This window comes from Patagioenas fasciata, chromosome 5 (assembly GCF_037038585.1).
Source record: "Patagioenas fasciata isolate bPatFas1 chromosome 5, bPatFas1.hap1, whole genome shotgun sequence".
Lineage (NCBI taxonomy): Eukaryota > Metazoa > Chordata > Aves > Columbiformes > Columbidae > Patagioenas > Patagioenas fasciata.
Genome location: NC_092524.1, coordinates 49579755 through 49607173, shown reverse-complemented (window position 1 = coordinate 49607173; position 27419 = coordinate 49579755). Strand labels below are relative to the sequence as shown.

The window sequence follows — 27419 nt, the reverse complement described above, 5'->3', positions numbered from 1 at the left end:
ACAGTGCAGTGTGAAAATGTGAAAAGTCCCAGAAACGGTATGTGAACTGATGGTGGAGATGACCACCATTCCCCATCAGCTCTGCAAACATATTTTATTATGAAACTCACAGCTTTTTTCCATCTTTGGAATAGCAAATACATTTCTCAAAGTATACGGCCCTATATTTAAATGATATTTCTGTGTTGTACCAAAATGCAGAAGAATCATCTAGGTTTTTTTCTTCCAGCCAAGGACTGGAAATGTAATGTTATTTTAAAAGAGAACAGAGACTTACAAAATCACAGGCTGCAGAATCTCCGGTAGAAGAAAAAACCTTCATCTATAGCTGTAATCTCAATATATTTGTGACAGAAGTAGTAATAGCTGACCATTCCCCAAAAATTAATATTAATAGATAGAAGCTGTTGTCTCATGATTCTCCACATGCTCCAAACTCGGATACAGAGAATTTTTTTTTTCCTTCTTGTGACACATTGCATGTTTTTGTGGGTTTTTTTGGTCTGTTTCTTTGTTTTATACCATTTTGAAACTTCAGGCTCACAAGACTATGCCCTAAGACACAGCTATGGCCTGCATTTCTTGTGTGCATGCACATGTGTGTGTCTTTGCCTGAAGAGGCATCATTACAATAGATCCCCTCTTCCATAACTCGCAGAATCCCCCTGGTGGGAAGGGCCATCAGGAGGTCTCCAGTCCAGCCTCCTGATCTAGGCAAGGTTAACACTGAAATCAGACCAGATTGCTCAGCATTTCATTCAATTGGGGTCTGAACAAAAAGTGCTCGTACTCTCCCCTTTTCACTTGTTGTAACGCGTCAACTTGCGGTGGCTTGTGGAAACGTGAACTAAAACGGGACTTTTAGGCATGGGAATAATCTCCATGCAGATTCACATTCACAGTTTAATTCTATGCTTCTACTACGTGGCTACAAAGTATACAGCTTTTTAAATTTAATTTGATGTACCTAATACCTACACATACAGGAAACAATTACAAAAAGACAAATGCATGTTTTCATCTTATTTTATCACAGAAGTTAAGTTTCATTACATGATCCATATATTTGTGTCTTTAGCACCTCTAGGTTTTTCTTTCAAATAAATGCTTTTCAAAGGACTAGTTTATAATCTCTGTTACAAAGAATTCATTCTTCATACTGCGTTAAGGGTTCATCAGTCTGCTCAATTATGTTAATTAAAAATCATGATGTAAGACTTTAGATTCTTCCATGGCTTTAAGGAGGCACCACAGAAGGGGTTTTTTTTAACTAAAGAAAGAATCCGTCACAAACAAAAAGTCCTATCCCAGAGCTAAAATAACATTAAGAACAGCTTCGAGGTCTAGTTCAGCATGGGAAAACAACAGGTTTTGTTACAGGTTTTCTTGGTGATGTGCATGTCATGCAACCAAAAATCTACTGGCCCATGGCATCTATCTCACAATCATAAAAACAGAGATAGATAAGGTGTAGGTGATGACTATTTTCTGAAAAGGTTTTATACCTGGGAAATGCAAATGTCCTATAGCTTCTGAAGTACTTGAAATGGCTTTTGTTCTCTGACCCAGGTGCAACAGACCCTGTTTTGTGAACCTTTAGCAAACATAGCATTTGAGGGTCTCTCAATCTCTAATACAACTACTATCACTACAAACTTTATCTGCACTTCACAGGTAGGCCAGGTGCAAAGGTATATAGTAATTTGCCTAACGAAGCTGCTAAAAGAGACTTGAAAGCAGATCTTCTAAGTCATAGCTGTTATCTAAATTCCTTTCTCACTGTCATGGTAGGTTTTATAATTTCACTGCCTCACTAGACTCAACATGCAGCTCTGGCATACAGTGACACCAGCCATTTCATTTGGCCTGATAATCAGGATCTAGTTAAGGAACTATCTGGTGTGTGCATTTGTCACTACCACCTGTATTTTTGTTCATCCGTATAGCATGCTGCCTGTATGTTCACTGTGGGAAAGCTGCCCATCTTTCCTCTCCTTCCCCTGTTTTTGGTTAGCAAAATAATCACTGAAAGTAATCTAACAGCAGATGATTAATGCATGGAAGGGCAGATTGTCTTTCACAGATTTGTAGCTAACAAATCCACTTATGCTTTTGCCCTTGCTTTGATCAATCAGTTTATAATTCATAAGTTTGAGCCACACCATTTCTGAGGGCTGTCTCGGCCCAAATGAAAGAGCCATCAAGTCACAGTCTCCACAGTGACCAAAGCACTGTTACATGACCAGTACAATATGAGATGATGGAGCCATATTGTACTATTTGCCCTGTCACTATAAGCTTTAATGTATAATAAGTCTCACTGCAAGCTTCAGCAGTAGAAGGCATTTAGCATAAACTACTAATGTTCATAAAGTTATCTGAAATCTTTAAGTCCAAACTTTGCATTTCTTTCCATGGTGTGTGAAGGTTTCAGATCTTAAGAGAGCAGGTGGAATAAGTAGGGCAGAGCTGCTGTGACTGTGCAATCATTGCTGAGTCTTCTGCAGCATCTCTTTGCCCAGATCCTATTTAATTGAGACAAAGGTCATACTCTCACGTCAAATTAATGGAAGATAATAGAGTTAATTTTCCTTAGGGATGTGTCACTTCTTAGCAGAAAGCTTCAGTGAAACAATGGCTTCCAAGCTCCTGAGGATACAGTTCTCATCTTGTGCCTTTTAACTGTCAGTCACATCTGTGGCACTCTTCAAACAAAGATGTGGTTGGATGGTTCACCTGGGTGAGCTGTTCATCTAAAAACCTGCATCAAGAGAAGACAGATTCATCCCAAGGACTCACAAAGGTCATGGATCTCATGCTGACTCTTGTCTGTCTCTCCATTTCATTCTTCAAACTAGTAACACTACTGTCACAAAAGACCTAATGAATCAGAAAGCATTGATCTTGCCTCCTGCCTTCCTTTATCCAGTAAAAAGGGGGGCTAACTGCAGGGATCCACACTTTCTGGGTCTATGTGAACATGATCAAGTCATGAGCTGCAATCAGAAATCAGCTCAGTATTGACTTCTCTTAGCTCCTGCTGGACTTGTCCCTGTGATGCACAACCAATGCAGCTGTTAGTGGGAGGAAAATTTGCTTAGAAGCAAGGATGGTGAAAGAAGCTCTGGCTTAATGCCTTGGCAAGGCTGGGGAGAGAAGAGCTTTTCACCACAATGTGCCTGTCTTTAGACAGATGTAGCTACTTGTCACTTCCCATGAAAATTATACTGACAGTAGCATCTGAAGGGCTTTGCAATGAGTTTGTTGCAAAGTGCAACTCTCCGTGTATCACTCGCTTCCAGTCAAAAGTCCTAATTCTTGCACCTGATTTCACTTCCCACTGAGACTGTTGAGTTTCTCACATGCTGCCACACATTTAAAACATCATTTTGGAGCTCATCTCCCAACCTGCTTCTCTCTCTCCTTCCCCAGACTCTTTTTGAACTGATCTGTTGTTAAGTGTCTTATCTTATATTTGTCTTGCCTTATCTTAAAATACAAGCTCCTTGAGGCAGGTAACATGTCTCTTTCTATGTGTCTAAAATGTGTGCAATTTGATCCCACTCTATAAATGTTTCAGAATAACAATAGTACCAGAGGATGCTTGCACATGTCAAGTGTCAGGCCAAATGAAAGATCAACGTTTTACACTCTAAATATTAGCTGCTAGAGTCTTCTGTTTGTAGCATAATTGAAAAACATCATTGTAATTGGTTAGCAAAGCCACCAAAGTTTCAGTACAGACCTTTTCAAAATGAAAATGAATGAAGCAGCTATGGAAATGACATCTTAATAAGAATAATGAAACTCAAACCCCTAGTGCAAGTACAGTGTATAATTCATTACATGGAGATTAGATGGGATGTAAAAACCTCAAGGATATAAGATTATTGATCTGACATAAGTCATCTGTTTTTGTAACCACAAAACGGCAAACAAAAGGCATTTAGACACTGCACAGTGCCTAACTACAGCTTTTTCATGGAGGGTGAGAAGAGAATTTCACAACCTACACTGTCATGCAAAGTCTTACTCTATTTTAGGTGCAGGTTTGTTGTTGGTTTGCTTTTTTTTTTTCTTTTTCCTTCCTGCTAACCTAGAAAGTACTGTCAGGGCCAGAATGAATTTTTAATTCCCTGGATCTGAAACTCAGTAGATGAAAGTTCAACTCCCAGTCCAGCCATAGTGTTAACCTCTATAACTCAGTTGCTTACTCATGAGATGAAGCAATAAAGCTTCCCTTTATCACAGACATGTGGAGGAGACATTCAGTAAACTTCATAATATGCTACAACACAGCATCAGTGCTGGGTACTGATGTATTCAGACAGTTACAAAGCCTCAAAGACAGAAAAAGGAAGCATCAAGACTGCATTGCAGACAATGAGTGCTGAAGAAGGGTTGACTCCTAGAAGAGGCTGCTCCTCCCAGGGAACTCTGATGAAAAAGCTGGTAGTTTTTAGTGGATTGTCCCTTAGTTCTAGAAATTCCCTGTTTCTCATTGGTTTTGAAGTGAAAACAATGAGCGTTACCAAGTCTTCTAATCCCTCCTCATTCAGCTAGGGAGAAATCCTCAGCCAAATGCGAGTTATTTCAGTGGAAATGACCTATCCTATCCTGATGTTTGTGTCATTCCTATTTCTGTCATGGTCCAGTACCTTATGAACCAGTATCAAACAGGGAGACAACACAACATGAAGATGGCACAGGCAGCCAAGAATTTGAAGGGTGGCAAAAATCAGAGATTGTTCATCTCCTTTTACAAGAACTCCAGTGCCTTCTCAATGCACCAGAAAACACCCAACATAGCAGGATCATGAACCCAGGTCTTGCACTACACAGATCATTCAGATTTCACCCAAATCATCCAGCAGCTCCAACAGTGGATGGTAGTGAGGGCATTTTGCAGCAAAACATACTTAATAGTTACTTAATGCTCATGATTTAATGACACACCATGGTCAGTGTAGCTACGTTAAAGGGGTGTTAAGAAATACGGTGCTCCTGCCATCCATTTACCACAGTCAGCTTTTAGCCTGAACCAGCCATGCCACACCAACACTGTGCCTCAAGTGCAGGCACTGCATTTCCAGTCATTCAGCATAGCTGAGGAAAATAAATCTCTTGCTTAGCACAGGCTTCATTACAGAGGACACATGACTACACATTTTTGGTCTGAGCAGGCAATAATTTATCTATCTCATAAGATTTTGGCAGATTTGTGTCTTGTCTGGGCTTTGTAACAAGTCAGTGAAAGGATCCTGATTAAAAGGTCTTTTGTCATGCACACAGCCAAAGACTACAGGACAGCTAGGATAATTCACTGAACTTGGATAACAGTGTACAAGTTATACACTTGAGAAAAATACAGATTGGGAGTACTTAGCTGAAAGTAATGTCATAATCTACAATAATCATTAATGTAAAACCCAAAATCCACAATCTTACTTCCTCGCTTAGCAGTAACTAAACTCTTTGATCTCGAGGGCTGAATCTCCTTTACTCATAACAGCCTTACCAGCAGATTTCTGGCCATGAAGTGATTAGAGGAATGAATGAATTCTCTGGAAAGAAAATTTGTACCAAGTTACACAGGTTGCTCTAAAGACACTTAAAGAGAAGAAAGGGAATAGCTTATTTTATTGAAGTCTTTTTAACTTTACTCCAAGCCTCATCTGTTGTGCAATATCCTCCCACAGTGACTGGAGGAGCGCTTAACATTAGAGGAAGGAACAGTCTGCTGAAGTGCAGTTTGCTTTTACACACAAATCCTGAGGTTTCTGTGTGCCTGATCTACTGCCATCCAACACAAATGTTACCCAGGTGATCCCACTCTGTCTCTTGCAGAACTGCTCTTTACGCTGTGCATTTTAGGCTGCCTCCACTTAAGCCATATGCACTTTACACAGATTTCATTAATTTCTGAGTCATTACATTTGTTCAGCAGTTAATGGGAAATATTAAGTGTACTGGAATAAATAGGACTAAGTGAAAGATGCCTTAATGTTTGGCTTTCAGTAACCTCTCTTGTCCAGCCACAGGCCCTCACTTTTCACATTACTGTCTTCACACACTCTAGAGAATGAGCTGCAGGGAAGGAAGGCTTAAATAGGACGACCTGAAGCGCCCTGATGCAGGGTAGCTGCAGGTTGCTCCCAGCTCCCTGTGTCAGTCGTAGCCATGGTCATTTCCAGCTCCACAGCTAGCGAGTGTGACTCTGAAGTGGCTTGCAGGCAACCAGTATGACAAACGCCACAGCTTGGAAGGTACTTTTCTGCTGTAGAGATTAAGGAGAGGTTGGAAAATTTGGGGTTCTATTCTTCACTCTGTCACTGTGTTATGTTGTGTGACATTAAGGAATATTTCTTTTCACATGTACTGACCCCATCAGGTCCCTTTTTCTGTCTTCCCCATTTAGAGTGTTGCTATCCAAAGCAGATACTATACTCTCTGCAAATTCGAAAACTTCCTGTTCTAGTGGATCTAACTGTAGAAATTTAAGTATCAGAAGGCAGAAATAGGAATATTCCTGTTTTTTAAAGTCTTTTAGGTATAACCTAACTGAGCACCATGCACCATGTGCAACCTCAGCAGACCTATTTGCCATCTCCACACCTGGCTGCTCCAAAATTTACTTTGCTGCTATACTACCCTTGTATCTAATTAAGATATTATCAAGGAAGTGAGGCATTGGGAGGAATGAAGACTTCAGAAAAATATAATTACCTGCAGGAGAAAAAGATTCTCCTGTGAATTCAGTTTTGTCTATCTAGTTTAAATGTCATAGTATTTTCCTCTCATCCGACTCCCCATTTTCAGCTTCCATGGTCTGCAACCTGTTTGAATGAGCAGCACATGTTGACACGGAACCACGTTGGACTTGTTTTTATATCTTTGCCTCATTCCCATGAATGTTTTTCTATCATTGCTTTATCTGATACTTCTAAGATACCAGATTCAAACAGTGGGCTCACTTAAAACATCCTGAGTACTTTGCAGGAACAACCAGCGAAGCTGGCATGGCCCCTCTGAATTTTGGTCTTTTGCCTTTCAATATAACAGATAATGAAAAGAATTAAAACCCAGTTGTTTTTGTTTTTGTTTTTGGTTGTTTTTTTTTTTTTTTTTTACAGCAATGTAGCTGCTTGGAGTGCTTCCAGACCTAGTCCCATATTTCTGTTATTAAGCAAATATGGTTCACAACCAATCCCTCCCGGGGCTGTTGAGGCCCATCTTGCACACAGACAAATTGTCTTCATCCAGTCAAGGGTACCACAACTCCGGTACCAGCATCTCAGTCCCTTGAACCATCTATTTCTGCAGAATGTGTTACATGCTGGAACATGCCATTATTCAGCAACATAGCCATGACAGAGCGTTTTCTTCAGTTTTACACTATTTCTGATTGCTTCCCAGCTTGAAGTAGAAGGAATGGATGCTGCTTTTGAATGTCCTGACTACAGATGAACACATATTCTATAAGATTTGTCTCCAAGCAACCTCAACCACTGAATTTCCCGCACAAAAACTTAAATGGCTCCTTCAGCATCTGCTGTTTAGTACCAGTGTTATCTACCATATTTTTTCTTTTTGTTTGGTTCAGCCATAACAGACTTCTCAATCCCTGCTCCAGTTTGATTTAATCTTTTCTGAATGTGGGGACGGAGTCAGAAACCTATACAGTCATCCACATAAAAATCCCCACCAGTACCTTCTATAATGGCACTAATGCTTTCCTTCTTCAATTGGAAATACACTGAGAAATATCATGGCTAACTTAGCTGATACTGATATTTAACTGTGAGTTTACTTCAATATGTTTCTTCTTGGTTTTGGTCATATACTTATCTTGGGGATATTCTAGTTAAAAATGTTACTCTAATATATTCCTATAGATGTTGTTTCATCAGCAAACTCCTTACGCTTTTGCCATAGCTACTAATTAGATATCAAACAAGATTTGCTACAAGACCAGTCTTTGAGGAAATCTGCTAATTATTTACACCCAACATGTTGGTTCTTCTCCAGTTAAAATTCTGTTGCCATCATAAAACAAAATAAGGAGAACTCCATACCCTCTGTTACAAAAATAAAAAAAACCCTCTAGGTTAGAAGAGTATGAGATCTTTTAACCCATTTCCTGCTTCTCTACATGTATTTAATATGCTTTCAATTAGTATTTTTACTAACAGGCTGTATCTATTACTCATACAGTACCTTCCCCCTTTATAATTACATAATTTTTTAACTTTTCTGGTATTTAACTTGAAACACAGGCTTTAAGTCTTCAGCACATATTACTACAATCTACCAACTAAAGCATTTTATGCTCTTGAATTTTGTTTTTAACTCACTGTAATTTTTTCTACTTTCACCTCTTCATACTTACTAATCTTTGTACCCTTATTATCAACATCACCATCACTATTATTACCAAAAAACTGTAGCAAATAATTCTGTTTGTTTTGAGATGTATCTAAACTAGTACCTCATCCTCAACCTCACTGAAGAACAATTTGTTTTCTGTCTTCTCATTTTCTCGAAATGTTTTAAGAACTCATCGCTGCCCTGTGCAAGACCTAACTCAGCTTGGCTTCCTCAATTCCCCCTTTTTCCTCTACTTACCAGCTTGTTTTGCTGATGGATGCTTTTTTCTCTCCTTATTTGCAGATGTTTCACTTGTTTGCTTGAACACACTTCAAATGCACACTTAGCTATATTCGCATTTCTTCTCATCCTAATCTGTTCTCAGTTCCTTGACAAAGAATATCCAAAATCCAGCTCTAAAGTAGACCACAGAATCATCATGCTGATGACTGTTTTAGCTGACATTGAGGTCTGAGCCCTGCTTTCCATGCCTGAAAATCAGCACCACTATTGCCTATGCTACAAAGTGAGATTCTTTACCCAACTACTTTGTGTAAAGGAAGAGGTTACCTATGACAAGAAACTTATTATTTGTATTTCTGCAATGAATGTAGCTCAGCCTTTCCTCTGCAGATCTCAAAGATTTCCCCTATACAGTTCTTGATATCTCAGCAGACTCTCTATCTTCCATCTTCTTTACAGATTCAGCTGTCCCTATGTCACTCTCATTTATACTTGTGTGTATCATTTTTAAAGGTGCCTCCTAGGACATACCAATATAGTCAAGTTTGTATTACACCTCTATGAACCAACCTCAGATACTCCAAGGAATGTTCCAGGCTTTTTGTGTATTTTAAAACATTTCTTAACCTTTTTTCTCCCTTAAATTTTTAAGCAGCAAGAAAACTCAGTGCTAGGGGCTGCTACCTTTTTAATTATGTAAATGAAGAATTCTGTGGATGAGTTACGTGCAGTAGTGTCTCAGGATGGAAACATTCATTGCTGGAGGGTTAATTCCATTCTTTGCACTCAAGCCGGTCAGTACAACCTTCACAGATATTACTTTTATGTGTCACAGCTTCTTCTTCAAAGTGGCTATTAATAGTGGTTTTCACCTGTAAGAGATGGTTCATATAATGAAGATGTGTGGCTAATTATGACAGATGTCCAGCCAGTGTGCTTAGGGTAATTCAGTAGGATTTGCCGGTTGCTCTGCCTTAAGGAATACTTTAGATTCCTTTTAATTTTTAATATTACTTTCAAATCTCCTTCAAAGTTGTTTCTAATAATATGGAAACTTTTAACTGCAACCTGCATGCTTTACCACTTGGCAGGAGACTAGAGATTTGCATTTCCAGCTGCTGAGTTGCTGTGAACAGTGTTATAAACTTACACCAGGCTGTGCACCCTCATTCATCACCGTAAGTTTGCAAATGACAAGTTGTATACCCTTTGTTAATGGTAACAGTTGAGCACCATGATGTCTACCAAGTACAAAACTAGCATTAACATTCAGAGACTGAACAACTCCAGGTTCCTGTCAACCTTTGGAACCATCAAATGCAATCTGGAGTTACCCTTCTCATTTCTGTCTATCACCATCCATGAATTGGTTATATATTTTTTCCAAGGCAAGAGAAATTATCCCAGAGCCAAGATTTCAAAGTGTGGACACTGATTTCCTCAGTTCTGGATTCCAGTCAATTCAAACTGTGAAAGGGGCTACTTTTTGGAAATAACCCATGATGTCAGACTTCCAACACCCAAGATGGCAGAAATCTTAATGAAGAATTAATGTCATTTTAGATTACATGTATTTAGACTATATGTCATGTGAATAGTGTAAAAATACGGGGTTTGCTCTAGCTTTGCTTTACTACAGAAGTCAAGCAAAAGTCAAGACATCATCGCCTGTTTTCACCTAAGAACTTGTTACAATCACTAAGCTTATTATCCAATTCTTGGAAACACTTCTGGTCTTGTATACAATATATGCCACAAAAATGGCAAAACATACATAGCTTCCTCTTTCTCCTCTACATCACAGCTCAGCATTCAAATATGCTTTCCAAGGTGGCACATAATTATCCTCCAGTGCCAAAAATAGTGTTCTTTCTGATCATGAGTAAGGAGAAGGAACACACCGGTTACAACAACATATGACGTTATCACTTGAAAACCACCTACATGGCTCTTCTAGTGATGTTTGTGTCTGCCTGGGCTGTCTGTGCTAGGCTTAATGCAGCCTGTGGTGAACTGGTTAAAACAAGGGGAGAATAAAGTGCTTAGAGGGTTGTGGTGTGGCAGGTGGATCCACAAGGAGTTAAATTACATCAACACACAGACTTTCTATGACTAGAATAGGAAATCTGTACATGCAATTTATGATTTCTGTGTGAAATACCAAGCTCCCTACCTGTATCATTAAAAGCCCACGGTCTCCATTTTGCATATCAGTGCTGTCTTCAGTCTCATTGCTTCTCTCTGAGACACACATTTCTAAAGCTTAATGAGAGTGCCAGTAATTGATGCAGCTCTCTTTTTATGCATGCAACCTCTAAACAACATATTGGATCACACCCCAAAACGGCAGTTTGTAAGGGAGAGGTTATTTTTGATTGCAAGGTCAGCCACAAAGTTCTGTGATTGTACGAGGCAACTGATCCAGGAGTCACCATCTGGAGGCCAGGAACTGCCCTGTTTCAAGGGGTTGTCTGGACAAGGCAGGTGGAGTGAGGGTGATCATAGCAAGAGAATTGGTTTGATGAAGCAGAGAGAACCCTGCCTTCCTGGAGTCAGACAACACCCAGAGCCCAACAAGCCTTGCAATTACCTCATTGTTTGCTAAATAAATTCTCTTCTGTTGTGTTTGGTAGGTTAAACACTGACACTTTCTAGACTTCTGCTCCCAGAAAATGTCTCTGTCTGTGTAGCTGTTGCATATGCCTGACTTGTGAAGTTGTTAATCTGCAGGTTGTTTTTTGGGAGCAGGTATTTTAAGTGACAGAAGAGTGTGAAGAAATCAGTATTGCATTGCCTCTGGGCAAAAAAGGCACTGTGAGCTCCAGCCTGGTGGGATGTGCACAGGCATCAGGTAGGCCTGGACCCTGGAGCAGTGCCTTAATCTAGTCCTGGAGGACATCATCCATTTGGCATGTTCAGGCTGAATCCCTTGCCACTGTGGTCACTTGAGAGGGCAAACTGACCATCCTTCAAAACCTGGTATTAGCTTGTAAGATTACAAAAAGGCCATCCTTTAGTTCTGTGGGATCCTACTTCATGGTATAAATAAAGAAAATTTCTTCTTCCCTTCATTATAAGCCATAGTACTGAGTTACAGCAATTAAAACTAAAAGGAGTGCTCAAAAGGAAACAAGCAAACAAACAACAGTTCCTCTAGGTTTCTCTGCTCTAATACAGAACAGTAGCTTCAGGAGCACAAGGAACCAAAGAAATAATTTGAAAAACCCTTGGTTTGTAATCACGTATGTGGGGAATGCAGCATTAGGAAAATCAAGAACAAATACAAGTGTTGTATATTGCAGAGAAATCATCTGAGCCTCACAAATTCTCTTCTTGTTTATGTTTTGAGGGGTGCATGGCCAAGGTTTTTGTTGATCACCAACACGTGGAAGTATAACAGCAAATAAAATTAAAAACCCTTCTAGATAATTGTTAAAGAACATGTAGGTGATTTGGTGGAAAAAATAAGAACTATAGATGTGCCAGAGGGAAAGAAAAAAAAAAGAATAAAAAAAAAAAGAAAAAAGATTATATTTAAAATGCCAGCCTCCTGTGAGCCCCTCTGTTTCCAATCGCTTATTTTGCCACTCAGCTCACGCCGTGGATTTCTGCTGCCATCTACTGCCACCTGCACTGTGGGAGCTGAGCTCCCCTCCTGCATCCTGGCAATGGCACTGCCGTCGGAGGGGGCGGAGTGTTAGGATATGAAATACTTTTGGACAATAAAGGAAAAACAATTTCCAAGGAGAGAAAGGGATAGGAGAAAGCCTCACAGCCAAGATTAAAAACCCATGTACAGCTTTAACCTTTAAAGGTATAATGTAAAAAATGTCCATGCTCTCAAGAGGGAAGCTTAAATGGAAATGCTTTTGCTTTCAAAGGGGAAACGAAACCCACTCCTGCATCCACCTTTCTGTCATGCAGTGGCCTAAGCCTATTCCCAAGGCCTTAAAGGTTATTAATTAAAGTGACATGGCTGACAGCCTATGTTCAGCCCCCACTGGATGATGAAACAACCTGCACAGTAGGAAAGCTAAGGAATGAAAAAGACCCTGGGGGTAATTCCAAGTTTCCTAACTCATTCACCCGTGTTTCACCTGTTCTAGAAACAGAGGGCTTCGAATGCTGGTGATGGAAATCCTGCACCTGATCACAGCTTTAAATTCTGATCAGCAAAGACTCAGAGAATAGATGAGCTTTCAATGATTGCAGGTGTTTCTAAATTAAATCTAGAAGGAAAGCACACCTTCACAATGAGTATTAGAAGACAGGCTATGGAAAAAATGAGAAAAAATGTTGGCAGTGGAACTATATTGTGTTTGTTACAACCCAGGAAGAGATATGCTGCATTTTATAACCTCTGAATTTCACAGCACTCCTTTGCAGGTGGCAGCAAAGATCAGACCCAGACCTTCCTGATCCCACTTCATATTTCATGTCTGTTAATGTTATATAGCAGCCTTCATTAGCAATACCAATCTACACAAAGATTGCAGAGGGCTGAGAAGCAAAATAAATTAGCCTTTCCCCTTCTCTGCACAGCTCGTTAGACTGTTCTCAGTCTCTAAGTCAGCTCAGTTTAGTAGTCTCTAACTTGACTTTATTACATGACCTGCAATGCACAGTTGAATAATTTTAAGTTGATTTAGCTAAGCACAGTGACAAAGTCAGGTTTTTGTTCCTTATACCATTTATCTTCTATAGCTACACTACACCATGTGGGCACATTCTCCATGGATTAAAATACAATCCAATCTGTATGACTAAGAAGCATTTCTGGTACTATGACTCCAGGAGAATGTCATATCTAGGCATGTCTTCATCATTATTCTACACAAAAATCTGTGATATAAAGAACTACTAAAATATATATAGAGAGAAAAGGACTTATGAGGAGCAGCTGAGGGAGCTGGTGCTGTTTAGCCTGGAGAAAAGGAGGCTGAGGGGAGACCTTATCACTCTCTGCAACTACCTGAAAGGAGGTTGTAGCATGGAGGGTGTTGGTCTCCTCTCCCCAGTAACAAGTGATAGGACAAGAGAAAATGGCCTCGAGTTGCACCAGAGGAGGTTTAGATCAAATATTAAGAAAAATTTTCTCACCAAAAGGGTTATCTAGCCTTGGAACAGGCTGACCAGGTAAGCAGTTGAGTCACCATCCCTAGGAGGTATTTAAAATACGTGTAGATGTGGCACTTAGGGACATGGTTTAGTGGTGGACTTGACAGTGCTAGGTTAACAGTTGGACTCAACCTTAAAGGTCTTTTCCAACCTAAACAATTATATGGTTCTATGATTCTTTAAGTTATAATAGCACTGATGCTGTGCCCCAGCAATGTGATTGAAGCCAAAAAGCTGTCCACATTGACAAAGCATCCAAGTATTCCCAGGATGCCACTCTCTCTTCCCTCATCTCCTCCAGGAGCTGAGCTACCAACACATGCCTGAGAAAAAAAGACTTTGTAGGCCAGATTTGCTCTGCACTTCAACAGCCAGATTCCCCATAGATTGAATCGCTAGAGTATGTGATGGTATTTTTTCTTTCAGGGTCTCCTTCAGGAGAGGAGTGTTTCCTTTTAAGTCAGTTGACAGAATATTCCACTCTTGATATGGAAGCTGACTTGAGTAGGTGGCCTTCGTTCAGATACTGTCAAAGGCTGCTTGAAGAGCAACAATTAATTTGACTGGTCATCTGAGGTTCCAAATCATTTTTGACAGTGTATTTTCATTTTCCTAGAGCCTTTGTCTCTTGCTCAGGCTTTGCATCTCATTAGGTTCCTGATTCAGTGTGCCTCTCCCCCACTTCAGAGTGGGCCAGAAGACAGCCCACTCCATCTAAAGTTTCTGGAGGACTGCAGGCCGTTGCACCTCTTTTGCACACAATGTTTTACAGTGTTTCAGGGAGATGTCTGTGAAAACTTTGTTTTCGAACAGCTCATGTGAGGAGTGAGCAATGTTTTAGCCTGCCCAAAAACAGTGAATTTTGGCCTTTTCTAGAAATAAAGTGTAACACAAAAGAGAAGAGTTCCTAACCCAGTGCTCCACAGATGGTTGTCCCCTGACAAAGCCCACAGAAGGGAAGGTGGGGGGATCTTACACTGCAGTCCTCTGGCAATTTGTGTCTCAGCCACATTAGTGAAGCACATAGACCATGAACTCAGAGCCAAAGTTTCATTGCAGGAGGCACGATAAATGCGGTGAGAGACCATGTCCCAGAAGCCATGCAATTTGAATTGTTAAGGTGGATAAAGCACTATTAGGCCCATTTACAGGTAAGAAAGGAACAGAACCTGGTCCTCTGCCATTCCTTGATAATAACTTTTTTGTATGACAGAAACTACATATGTGCAATCCCAAAGGACTAATGCAGATGCTTAATAAAGAACAAAAATATCATGTAGCAATGAACCAACAAACAAAGATGAATCATCTACTCAGTTAAAATTGCCAACAGAATTAGGCAGCTACTATAAATTATCCCAGTTCATACTGATGAGTAGTCAGTGTGTACCTCTACAGTATGTATCACATAAAGCCTTTTGAACATTTTACTAGATGTTCTTCATCACTATGGAAGTATCCATGTAGATTTCATTTTCTGCACAGTTTGAGTTTTTGTCTTTGCTTGCATCTGAGATTTGAAATTAGTGCTCATCACTACATAGGAAAAAAAAAAAAAAGACATTTTTATCCGCTTAAAATCTGGCAGATACAGTTGCAGGAAAAAATATGTGATTTGTGTTTATGTGCTGTACACTGTTACCCCATGTACAACCACTAGACCATCACATCTGTCATGGGAAATGAAACAAAACAAGGGCCATTGAACACTGTGAATTGTAAAGGCAAATCAGCAGAGAGGGATTCTCGCAGGTGTTTCTGGAACCATGACACACAGGGCAATTCAGGGCGATCAAAAACCCTTGGATTTCCACTTCAAACCATGGTGAAAGAGACGGTTGCTACACTGGACTACAATCAAAACATTCAGGGCACCAACAGAGTCATAATATTCAAATGGGATTTTTTTTTTCTCTGTGTCTGCTGTTTTATTTATCAGCTTGTTTTTGCCACTGCATTTACATAAAACTGGATGCACATATAAAAGAATATGAGAAAAAGAGAAAGACTAATGTGGTGTAGCACAGATCTATTTCTGCCTCTCCCCTGGTATCTAGTTTTGACTTTTTCAAAGCCATCTCTAACAGAAATTGGTTTCAGGAATAATGAATTTATGAATTCATAAATTCAAGAAAGGTCACACTCTTCCAAGTTACTAGTGGGTTGATCACAAGGTGCAGTCTGCTGCTGTATACTGACCACTTGAAATGTTTCACAATGATGCCTTTCTTAGATATAAAGGTCTATCCCCAGTATATTAAGTCTTATTTACTACCATTGTTTCTGTTGCTCTTCTACTATATGACAGACTCTTCATCTTATCTCATGCTATTGCTTAGAATTGCTGTGTTCAGTGAAGCACCTGCTGTGTTTCTCTCCAGAAATGGATGCAATTCATTGATGACTACAATGATCCTTTTACAAATACTATAAACCAATATTGCTGCCTTCAGTCAATAAAGACTGCCAAAACTTTGAATGATTTCAGTGTAAGGTGCACTGTATGTTCAAACAAATGCCAAAAATAGACATAAACATTAAATAAACCACTTCCCCAAAAAACATTTGTGGCTTCCTCAGACCTGAAAATGGCCATTAGTCCTGTGTGACTACTTTGCTTTGCTGCAGAAGTCATGTGATCTTAACCCATTTACCTCTCAGCATCTATCTGAACTTCACTTCATTCGAAATACCATTCCAGAGTTCTCCCATTCTGAAAGGCACTGGCAGCCTTGCTCCTACAGTTTGCTATTTATAAAAAATACTTATATTTTGTCAATCAAAGAGAGTGAGAGGAGGGAGTGGAAAGGAAATGAAGTGCATTGCAGAAGGCTGTCCAACAAGCCTGCATCCTAGAGAAGAACAAGTCCAGGTCTTTTAAAAGTCCAACTTTTCACCCCGCTCTCAGGACTCACAGCAAGTGAGATGCACTCCAGATAGAACAACTGCCTCCTTAAAATAAGATATGTAAAAGCCCAAAATCATTAAAACTTATTTCCTTAATTCTAGCCTGATTATGGATTCAGAGGAAAAAGCATCCGTTGTTGCAATTATGAGAAAGATTTTCAGGAGTATTCTCACTTCTTTCGAGACTTGCGGTTCTACTACTGACCTATTCATCCTGGGAGCTGGGTCTGTGCACAAACACTTGTACTGCAAAAAACAGTCTATTATTCCATGCACTGAAAGAGGAATCTCATGGGTTCTCAAGCATGTATCTGCTTAGGTTTACAACTGCTTCTGTTTCACCGATTTTAATTGGGCTTTCTGACTGCTGGAGATAAACATGTACCAGGGGTTTGCAGGTTCAGATTCTCATCATTCACCTTTCTTTTCTGTTGGTCATTAACATTGCTCAGACCTCCTGTCACATTAGGTTAAAAGCAGGTCACAACTCTGAAGTTAAAAGTATGAAACAGTCAACATCTGAAACTCAAGCACAAAAAATGTCAGTGACTTTTTTTTTGGCAGAGCTTTCCCTTATCTTCAGATACCACTGAAGTGTTGGATGCAACTGAGTAAACACTTTCTCTAAGTCACGTTTGTGAAGGTTTTTCACGTGTAGGTCCCTAGTATCTTGTTATGACCCTGTGCAGCAGACATTGGGAAGCTATCTTATTTAACCAATACCTCAGACAATAAAAATTCCAATGAGACTACACTAGCTTAACACAGTTGTCCAATTTAATTTGTATTTGATGCAACCATGCTCAAATAGCACTAATTTGTACAGAGTGTTGGACTTAAAATAAACTTTTGAATGCAGAGGAAATTCCACTATGTCATTCTATTTAGACTGGTTAAGCAATCTTGCTCTACTATCATCTCAAGGAGTCTTGTAGAAGTTATATTTAGTCCAAAATTACAACAGAGCAGAATTCACTGCCTTGTTGTAAAGACTGTAAATGCAACTTTTTACACTCAGGTAAACGATGACAGATGCTCTATCTTATTTTCCAATGTATCATACCTCACAAAAGCAGCCAAACAAATGGAAATGGAATATGACAACACAAATAATATTCCACCTCCACTTGTCAGCTTCTTCCTGCTGTCAAATCAATAAAAATATTTAATTATTTTTAAAGCAGTAGCATTGTCATGTTGAAGCCTTACAAATGTTTGCTGTCTATATCAAGCTGTGTGTTCATTTTAGGGGAGATGGTGCAATGTTTTTAAGGTTGATACAAGGAAAGGAGAGAGTGTGCTTAGTGTGCCTTACTGGGCAGTGGACCCCAAAATCTCTCCTCCAATAAGGCAAATAAAGGCTTCAGTTCTCACCACTGTTATATCTATGATCATATTTAGTAACTCAAATAGCAGTAATACAATACAACCTAATTGAGTGCCAGGTAGGAAAGCAGGAGGGGTCAGCTCCTGCCAACTCAGGATCAAATCCAAACATTCTTCTCGTGATCAAAATAGCCATTACAGTCAAAGTAAGGTCTGACTAAACCACAGATCCTTCTTTGTGCAGCCATCTCTGAAAACTCTCAAAAAGTAGATCAGAAGCCTTATGATTTAGCTTGAGATCATACATTCTTTAAATGAAGTGTTTAAATGGCTATGCTACAGCAAATATAATACATAGTGATGGGGGAAACTTTCATTTCCATCTAAGTCTTGTTTTATAGCCTATGCAGTTAGATGTGATACTCATGAAGCCAAGTGGCTGAAAAACATTAAAGCTAGTTTTATCACCAACCTTTTCAAAAAATTTTCCCATTCCCTGGAGCCTGCCAGTGCTCTCACTCAGACCTTTCTGATGGCAATGGGAAAAAAGCTACTTCGCATATGAAGTGCTTTAAGTTAGCTTGTGGCACGATAACTTCCAGCACAGAAAATGCCTATTGAACATATTATTCACAATCACTAATCACAGGCTGAGTCCATTGAAAAATAGGAAGGGAGAGAGAAGGCAGATGGTCTTGCCGCATCAAATCTCTAATCTTTCACCATTTTCTTATGAGAAAAGTGGTCTGAGCGGTAAAGACCAACTAAACCTTGTTGGCTTCAGCACACATTGGGTGGTGGAGATGAACTTGATGTCCTGAAGAACACTCAAGACCTTTCTGCAGTACATCTAACACCTGTTCTTCTAGGGTGGCACCCAACAGTGCTAATTCAACCATTTTGTTTCATTTAAAATTCAGAACTTTTATTTCCATGTTACAGTACATAAAATAAAGCTGTTTTTTTAATACTTTCCTTCCTCCATAATGCAGCTTCTAATTAGGCAGCTGCAATTATATGTAGGTGTAAAAAGCAGACTATGGAAACATCAGCATTTATGGCAGCATATAGCTTTCAGCAAGAGTTTCTCTACAGGGCACAGAAAGATATCAGAGAGGTACGGAAGAGAAAACCCACATAAATACCTTCTTTATAAAATGCAAATATGATGGTTTTTTAAGTTGCCTGGCAGAGAAACTGAAAATTGTCAAAACCTTATCCAGCTACTTGAGAATCCTGTCTCTGTCACTGACCAGCACCAGATGCTCTGAAGGAAGGTTGCACATGAGATATTCACCTCAAGTGTGGTGAAAGGCTGGAATCTAAAACTGTCCCAGGCTCTGAGAAGGACAGCAGGACAGTAACAAGACACACAGTAACATATTTCTTTACTCATCCCCCTTCACCTCAGCCTCCCCTCCAAATGTTGGCTGTTGGGTTTAGGACCCAGGGATAACATTTCAAGAACCTTCCCCAAAACACTTAGTGAGACTGGTGGTATTTACGAAAACTTCTGGTCATTTTGTTCCTTAGATTAATATTCTTTTCTCATACATTGAAAAGCTTATGCCTTCAGTGATGGCCTGCTACGGTCATTTTCATGGTGTAACTGCCTACGTGAAAAACAATTATATCTGCTTTAAATTTCCCAGTATATTTCTCTATAAACTTTCAGATACATTTTTCTATAAAAACATTCCAATATTAGTAAAATTTGACATTTCAGGCAATAAAAAAGTGTGGATCAGAACACTGAAGAGGAATGTTTTTGCTGGATATGTGCTTTTCCCAGAGAGATTGTTCAGCAGCCTTATATTCTACCCAAGAGATACCCCAGACTCCTACATCAGCTCTTCACCTACTCATCTCTTATTTCACACTCAACATATTTTGATCTCTTTCCGTTGATGCAAATAGTAAGATGGTCTTTATTTCTTAAAGGTGTATTTACATGTGTCTCATCCTGTTTCATTCTAGTGAAAAGAAAGGCAATTCAAACTGTGCTGGAGACCTATACTTGTGCTCTCCCACTGCAGAGATAAAAGCCCAGAAAAGCAACATTTGGGGTTTTTTCCTTTTTTTTTTTTTTTTTTTTTTTTAATGGCTGACAGTTGATTCTGGTCAGAGGTCAAATTTATGATTTCCCCTTTTGCTGATGCTTCATAGTCAACTGCAGCATTTGGCAATCCAGTTGGTATTTGCTGTTTCTCACCTCATCACCACAATAATCTTTCTGCAACAGAGTAGATCTTCACACTGATCTCTGCAAGGCATCGACGATTCAGCTCTTTCTGCCATAGCTGTGTTTAGGCTACAGGAAAAGAAAAGTAAAAACATTTTAATCATCAGTTATGACTCGAAGAAACTGAAAAAGTAGAGAAGCCATCGAGGAAACTGCTGCTTATAGTCACTTCTATTATTATTATGGTACTTAAACCCCATCTATAGCGTTTTGTTCTTTAATGCTAAAAATTTCCATGAGAATCATGTTTCACTGCAAGTTAGGGGCAAAAAGGTTTAAATCAAAAGTGAATAGGCAAATTGTAGCAAGTGAAATGGGCCTGGTGGATTATCAGAATGCATTTAAATTGATAAATTGAAGCATTAAAATTTGTAATATAACTGAAGTTTAGTTTCTTAATGCATACACACACATGCATGTGCACATGCACAGGTGTATATATTATACACACAGACACAAGGTTGCAAATAATTTTCCAAGCTGTGAGACAAATGCATGGGCAGAGTTGCCTCTGACTCTAAACAGAGAGGGCCACTTTTCTTCTCGTGTAAATTCACTGAAGACAGAGGAATTACACCAGGGAAAGGTTTGACCCAGAATGTCAACAGTTTTGAGAAAGAAGAGCTTTTATTTATTATGCAATTATTCACACAGAGGGACTTGCCTTCTCTTTTAAGAGGATATGTCATGCAGTTTGACATCTGCTGCTTCTTTTGCAGAAGCTGCTTTTCCAGCTTGGATGATGGCAGAACAAGCAGTGTCAGGGAGATACATATTCGATTTGCCTGTGTTTGCAGCAGGAAAATAAAGTTTGCAAGCCAGCCATACCAAGATACGTTGCATGTCCTAGGACAACAGAGAAAATGGGAATCCCCTTGTCTGGGCGAGGAAATATCAAAATGAATTTTTTTGTGATGCATTTCCCCTGTAACTATCTGTTTCTTGCTCTTTTTAGATCTCATGCCTCCTTTTTTCTTCATTGGATAATATTTTGGTTCGCTTGGCTTCCAGCAGCACATCATCCTCCTAGTATGTGTTTAAAACTCTGTAAAATAGGACCCAGGAGTCTTCTGCACCCTTGGTTTAGAACTGCCTTCCCTCAAAATACACTGGCTATATTCATGTTCCACAACACATCTCGCAGGGTCTCCTTTCAGCTGTACATGATTTCTCCATGGTCTCACAACACGGTTACAATCATTTTGCATGTTCCCTCCAGTTAGCAGCCAAAGAGCAAACACACACATACATAGTGGGGTTGGCTGGATAGAAGAAATACCTTCGTTTCTTCTTTGGCCCTGATTTATTTAACACCACGCACATATTGATTTTGACTGCCACCATTCCTGCAATCTTAGGTAGTTTTCTGGAGCAGATTTACTAGATGCCCCTGTACTCTCTTGTGTCCTAGCTGGCAGCACAGCTGCCTCTAGCCAGTAGTTACTGTAACCCTTCTACTGTATTTCTTTTGCTCAAATATATGACAGAAGTAATTCCACGGAGAATTATTATCAGTGCATTTCTTTCTTCCTTCAAACCAAGATCATTATCTTGTACAGAGACCGAAGTCCAAGCTCGCCTCACCTAATCCTAAACATTCAAGTAAATACACAGGTCAGCTCCCCCTGTGCTCAAAGAAAAGTGGTGGGGAGACGCCCCTAAGCCAAGTAATCTCAGAACTGCATTGTTTACTGCAGGTGTCTGCATTTTTTTTCTAACACCATGAATGCCAAAAGCAGTCTTATTTGAGCATACCAGTTGCTACATAAAACTAGGAGAAAAGGCAGCCCTAGCAGAAATAAACAGACTCCCACCATGTCTCTTAATGCAGGTCTTAAAGGTAAATACTTAGTGATGCTGGATTTCTTCATCAGCGAAACATTGCCCCAAGACCAAACTCCAGGTCCCACATAAAGTTCCAAAGCAAAATCTTTCTACATCTCTTGGCAGCTAGCTTCTACAGGAACAACCTCAGGTTCCCTGTCATCACTCAGCATATCTATTATTCACCTAATAAATGAGACATTTTGAGGTAAGTATTAACTCAAAAATCTCAAGAAGCTGCCAACAAATACAAATTCAGAGATCAAACACTAAGTGGGAGCAAATTCTCCCATAAGCACTCTGTCTCTTGATAAACACTATCCTTTCTTTGGTCTCTTTCAAATAATGCAATTATTTAATAGGAAAACACAGAACATACTCAGGCTACAGACATACCAAGAAGAGATACACTGTCTTGATATCTCTTCGGACTCTTATTGTGCCTCTCATGCACAGCCACTAAGGAAAACACATGCTTTTTAGACTACGGTGATTTCCAATCTAACGAGTTGGTATAAGGAGCACCCAAAAATGAAATTATGAAGATAGTCATTGAAGTCTTGGGGACAACATTGGTGAGTTCCTCATCAGCACTCAAGAAAAGGTAGCACAAGACAGTCTCTAGAAAAATCTAACCCAGCCTTCACAAGAAAACTATATCAGCTTGGAGTTTAATCAGTATCTTAGAAACTGCATGCAGATTGACTAACCACTAAATTCACAAGTTAGCGCAAGTGTTATGGAATTCTGTCTTCACCTCGTAAGCAAAGAAACAATATAAAGATGACTTACAATCTGCACAGTCAGTAAACTGGAATGTATCAAGTAAACAAGAGAGATCTTTGGTTTTGTGTATACATGAGCTTCCTCCTACAAGGTGGGATATTTCCAATTGTGTCTGCCTATGTGCTGGAAAACGGCTTTTATCTTTATGTGATAACAATCTTAAACAGCAGTAGCTCACAGTCGTCAAGCTCAGGGACAGTATAGTGCAAATCACCAGATGAAGTTTGGAAGAAATCCCCTACAGAAGCATTGTGATGAACTGATTTATTCTCCTATAGTGTCTATTAAATATATGCCACACAAATTATTGGTCTATATTGTCAGTTCCAAGCTTCCAACATCGTATCTTACACATTCCTTTAAACTTTCTGGGACATAGATCAATCTGACCATGGTAAGATGTACCAATCACTACAGTCAGCAATAAACCAATGACAAAGAAAACAATTTGAAAGTAAGTTATTATTGTGTAGTGACTGGATCCATACAATGGTGAAGTCTTAAATAAATCCATAAGGATTATTTTATATTTTATTCCAGAGCATTCCTGTGTGCCAATCTTATAAAAAGAGACCAAAAAAAGCCTCGAACACATAGATTTTCACCATGATCAAACTCATTTAAAATGCATCTCATAATTAAGGATTTTAAAAGAGAGAGATTTTGTCCAATGTATTATTAAAGCATAATGGGGTCCCTGAGGTCCCAATTAGGAAACTGATTAAAAAATGTTTGAGTTTAAAAAGCTGCAGGTAGGGAGTTCTGCTCTCAGCTGCCTTGAATTAGCATATTGATGGCACCACAGCTCTAGCTGGAAGGAAAGGCAGAGACCCAGCACACGTTTTGCTGGGCCAGCACAGCAGCTTCTGAGCACTCCTGCCTCAGCCCAGGGAAAGAATTACTCTCATAGCCAGGCCGGACCAGCAGCAACAAAAAGAAGTTACAGTACAGAAATGTACTGGGCAAAGTATTTGCTGGTAGTGGTACTGAGGGAAAAGGAACTGTGATCAGGACAACATGCTAAACCAAAACAAAATCCAGGAGGTTTCTGGCTTGTATGTAGCAGGATGTTAATCAATGGCTTTGACTGGAAACAGAGCTACGACCTCAGTTTCAGCATATGGCAAGGTTCTGGCACTAACCCAGAAAGTTATATTAGAATGGCCCTTAAAATCTGGGTTAATTTCTGTCTTCTTGAAAATTTAGGACTACTGGTCACAGCTGATTTTAAACTGGAGCCCACTACAACATTGTTTTGCTTGAATATTACTTTAATTTTCTGCTCAGAGCTCTTAAACATTAAGCTGATGTTTTTATAGGGTGTAAACCCACTTTCATCCTGGAAGTAAGTTATCAGATCACTGAGGCACTTACTGCACCCTACAGGTGTCTGTCAGCACTGTGGACCCATCAATGGGTGCAACAGGAATTTTGCACTGCACTTGCCCAGCCTGCCTCTTTCCACCTTTCCCTTTCCCATCTAACACAGCATCCTTCAGCCAGAAGCAAAGGGGAAACTTGGGAGGCACCTTTGTAACAGCTATTAAAGAAGTTGCTTAAATAAGGTACTCTGGCAACATTGTATGAAGTCCATTCTTTGCGAGCTAAGTGAAACCACCAGAAGGGATAGTTCTGATGGGCTGCGAGAAGAGCACAGAATTGATAAACTGGTGAAACTTATGGAAACTTGCACTGATGACTATTACAGGAGAAAAGGATGAAAGCAACTTGTTCTGGTGGAAATGGAGTATTTTGAGTAAAGAACTTCACTTTTGCTTCAGACAGATGATTTGGCAGAAAACATTGGAGGGTTTGCACTTCATCAAGGATTACTTTGGTGGATAAGGTTTAAGCAATCACACAACTGTGTCCAGATCTCTGATGACAGAGACAAGGAAAATAATTGGGTTTTATGGCTTTTTTAATATATTGTTCCATTGTGAATAAAAACAATAGTGCTGAAGGACCACCTTGGCATTTTATTTATCCTAGACAATTATGCAGCCTTTAGGCTCATTATGGCAGTCCACAGCATAAACTCATGCCCAAATGCAGAAGGAATCTTGCTTTTCAGTCCAAGGACTCCCTGGTCTCTGCAGCTTCTCAGGTTGTTAGAGCTCACTCTCACCTGTATGGTTTTTTTGCAAAAAGATTTTCTTTTAGGTTTTTGGCTCTTCTCCCCAAAAGGATGTATGAAGAAAAAGAATTGAAAATGCAAACAAAGCCAAGAAAGTCATGGTTATAGCTCCCACAGCACCTGTAATTCAGGTCCCCTTAGCACACACCATATTGTAATATTGAATTTTCTGCTAAGCTTATGCCTTGACTGCACTGTATGCACAGTACATTATAGTGTTTTTTTGACTAGTCAGCTTGTAAAAGTCTGTTAAATACTAGGGGGCAGTTTTAAATCTACTTAGCAAACTCTGTAGTCTCCTCACCCTGTTCTGGTCTCCTTCATGACCTCTGTCACAGGTACTGGACTAGACTCCTATGGAAAAGAGAATTATGATGGTGCAAGGATAGAAGAATAGCCTAATGCTTCCCATCTGCACAGCCCTGTATGGACCTGTGCCAGGGAATGGCTGCAGGAGAGAGGGCACATGCTCAGGAAAGGTATAGTAAGTCACTCAGCTCTGAACACACTGAGCTCACACTGTGGAGCTGGTACTGCTGTCTGGGTGTAACATGGTCATAGGAACAGTAGTCCCTGATATTTCTCAGCCTCATTAATCTCAGTCCTCAGTGAAGGTTTTTGAATGCTTTCTATGAAACTCTTTTCAGTTGCTCCCCTGAGGAACCAACAAACACCACAACTAAGTCAGTACTTCGCACCTGCTGCTTCTTTTCAGAAATGTTCTTCCCATTTCCTGGAGCAGGGTATTCCTCTGCCTAAAAACCACATTGTCTTTGGGAAACACTTTTCTAAGCCTGTGCAACTACTAAATACCATGCTGCATGTAGGCTGAAACAAAGCTGTTTTCTGGAGAATGACGATTATGAATCCCCAGGTTGGCAGAAGCACACTCAACAATATTCAGAGACTAGCTAAAGCAAGTGCACAACAACACTTCCTTTGGAAATGTCACCTAAAAACATCAAGTGATGCCAATAACTTAAATCCAGACTCTGAAAGACTCTGTTTACGTGAGCTGCTCTTTGTGCACATAGGAGAAATGAGTTCATAAGTTCTTCTTTCACATTCTGTTCTCCAAGGGCACCCAAAGACCTCATGACTTGCACCTTTGAGTGTAAGATCAAAAAAAAAAGAGGTCACATTGCCTGCTATGCTGCAGACAGCAAAAGTAACACAAGAGACCCTTCACACAGCAATGAATGTTCAGGAAGAGCCCCTGTGAAGAAAAGACATTCTTTGTGGAAATCTCTGGAGTGTTGCTAACTCCTAAAATTGGATATATATTCTGATGAAGATACAAACAAACAAAACAGTCATCCTGGTCAGACGAAAGGTTAGTCTAATTCAGTATTATGTCTCCAGGGATACTGTAAGTGAATAGGGAAAAGTGTAAAACTAGGGCAAGCGCATAGCAACACCTTCTAAAACACTCTCTCATGCTCCAAAAATTCGTAGCTTTAAAACTGTGCCTTTAAAATATGCAATCCCTCCCACAAGAGGAACTCAGGTCATGAAAGGAGAATGAAAAGAAAGCAGTTGCTAAGAGTGGATGCACATATTGCCACAGCAACATCAAGCTGAGCTCTTGAATCTATGCACAGGGGAGTTGCTGTTTTGAGGCAGGAGGAGAGGACGTGCTCTCATGCTAACCTAGGAGAGACTCTTATGGTGAGAAAGGCCAACAGCAGCTCTTGACTACTTCCTTTAGACTTACGAACTTGCCTAAATTCATGAACTTTTTTTTAATAGGTCAACCATTAGAGTGAGGCGAAGAATACTTTTCTTCTCAAATGTCCTATATTCATCTATATTTTTTCATTCTGAATAAAATGAATTCATGTCTTAAGCATACTTATCTTTGTTGCATCGAAAACTAAGATTCTGCTGACTTTTAAAACTTTTCATTTATGATGCAAATTAAGTAGTCATCTTCTAAAAATTTTAGTGAAAATATGTATATATTTGGGGAATGGGAATCAAAATGATGATTTGACAGTCTTTGCTGTCAGTTCTTTTGATGTTCATGAACTGCAAGAATTCAGTTACAGTAACCAGGTTTCCATAAGCTTATTATAAGGAAAGCAAAGGAATACACACAGCTATGCAATTAAATAAGCACACAGGTCAATGCCCGTTTGTTTTAGCAATTTTGTGTAATATCCAAAAGGGAAAATAAATACAAGTCAATGGGGAAGAAGAAGAAATCAGTGTGTTTATTCATTCAGCTCTTTACAGTTCTAGAAAAAAATTCTGGGAATGAAAAACTGACATTTTCCTATGTTACATCACCTAAATTTACATTTCATTTATCCTAAATGGTTTGGAATATCTGGAGTGCAGCATAGCATATCTAGTGGCAGCTGGATTATCAAAGAATTAGGAATCCAGCTAGTAATCTTTATAAAAGCTGGAAAAAGTGGTTTGCACAAACCTTACATACTCTGACTCTGCTCTTCTAGCAGTAAACAG

At 39.5% G+C, this 27419-nt stretch overlaps 1 long non-coding RNA gene across 2 annotated transcripts in view; it reads right to left on the bottom strand.

Moving 5' to 3' along the window:
- The window catches only part of LOC139828018 (uncharacterized), an 85779-nt gene that overhangs the window by 22371 nt on the left and 35989 nt on the right, over positions 1 to 27419 (bottom strand). The window contains exon 1 of one of the 2 annotated variants that reach the window (XR_011739182.1): positions 20174 to 20264. The exons of the other annotated variant lie outside the window; for it this stretch is intronic. This is a non-coding gene — a long non-coding RNA (uncharacterized lncRNA). Of the gene's footprint in view, positions 1 to 20173; positions 20265 to 27419 lie in introns of those variants that run through there. 2 annotated transcript variants of the gene reach the window in all.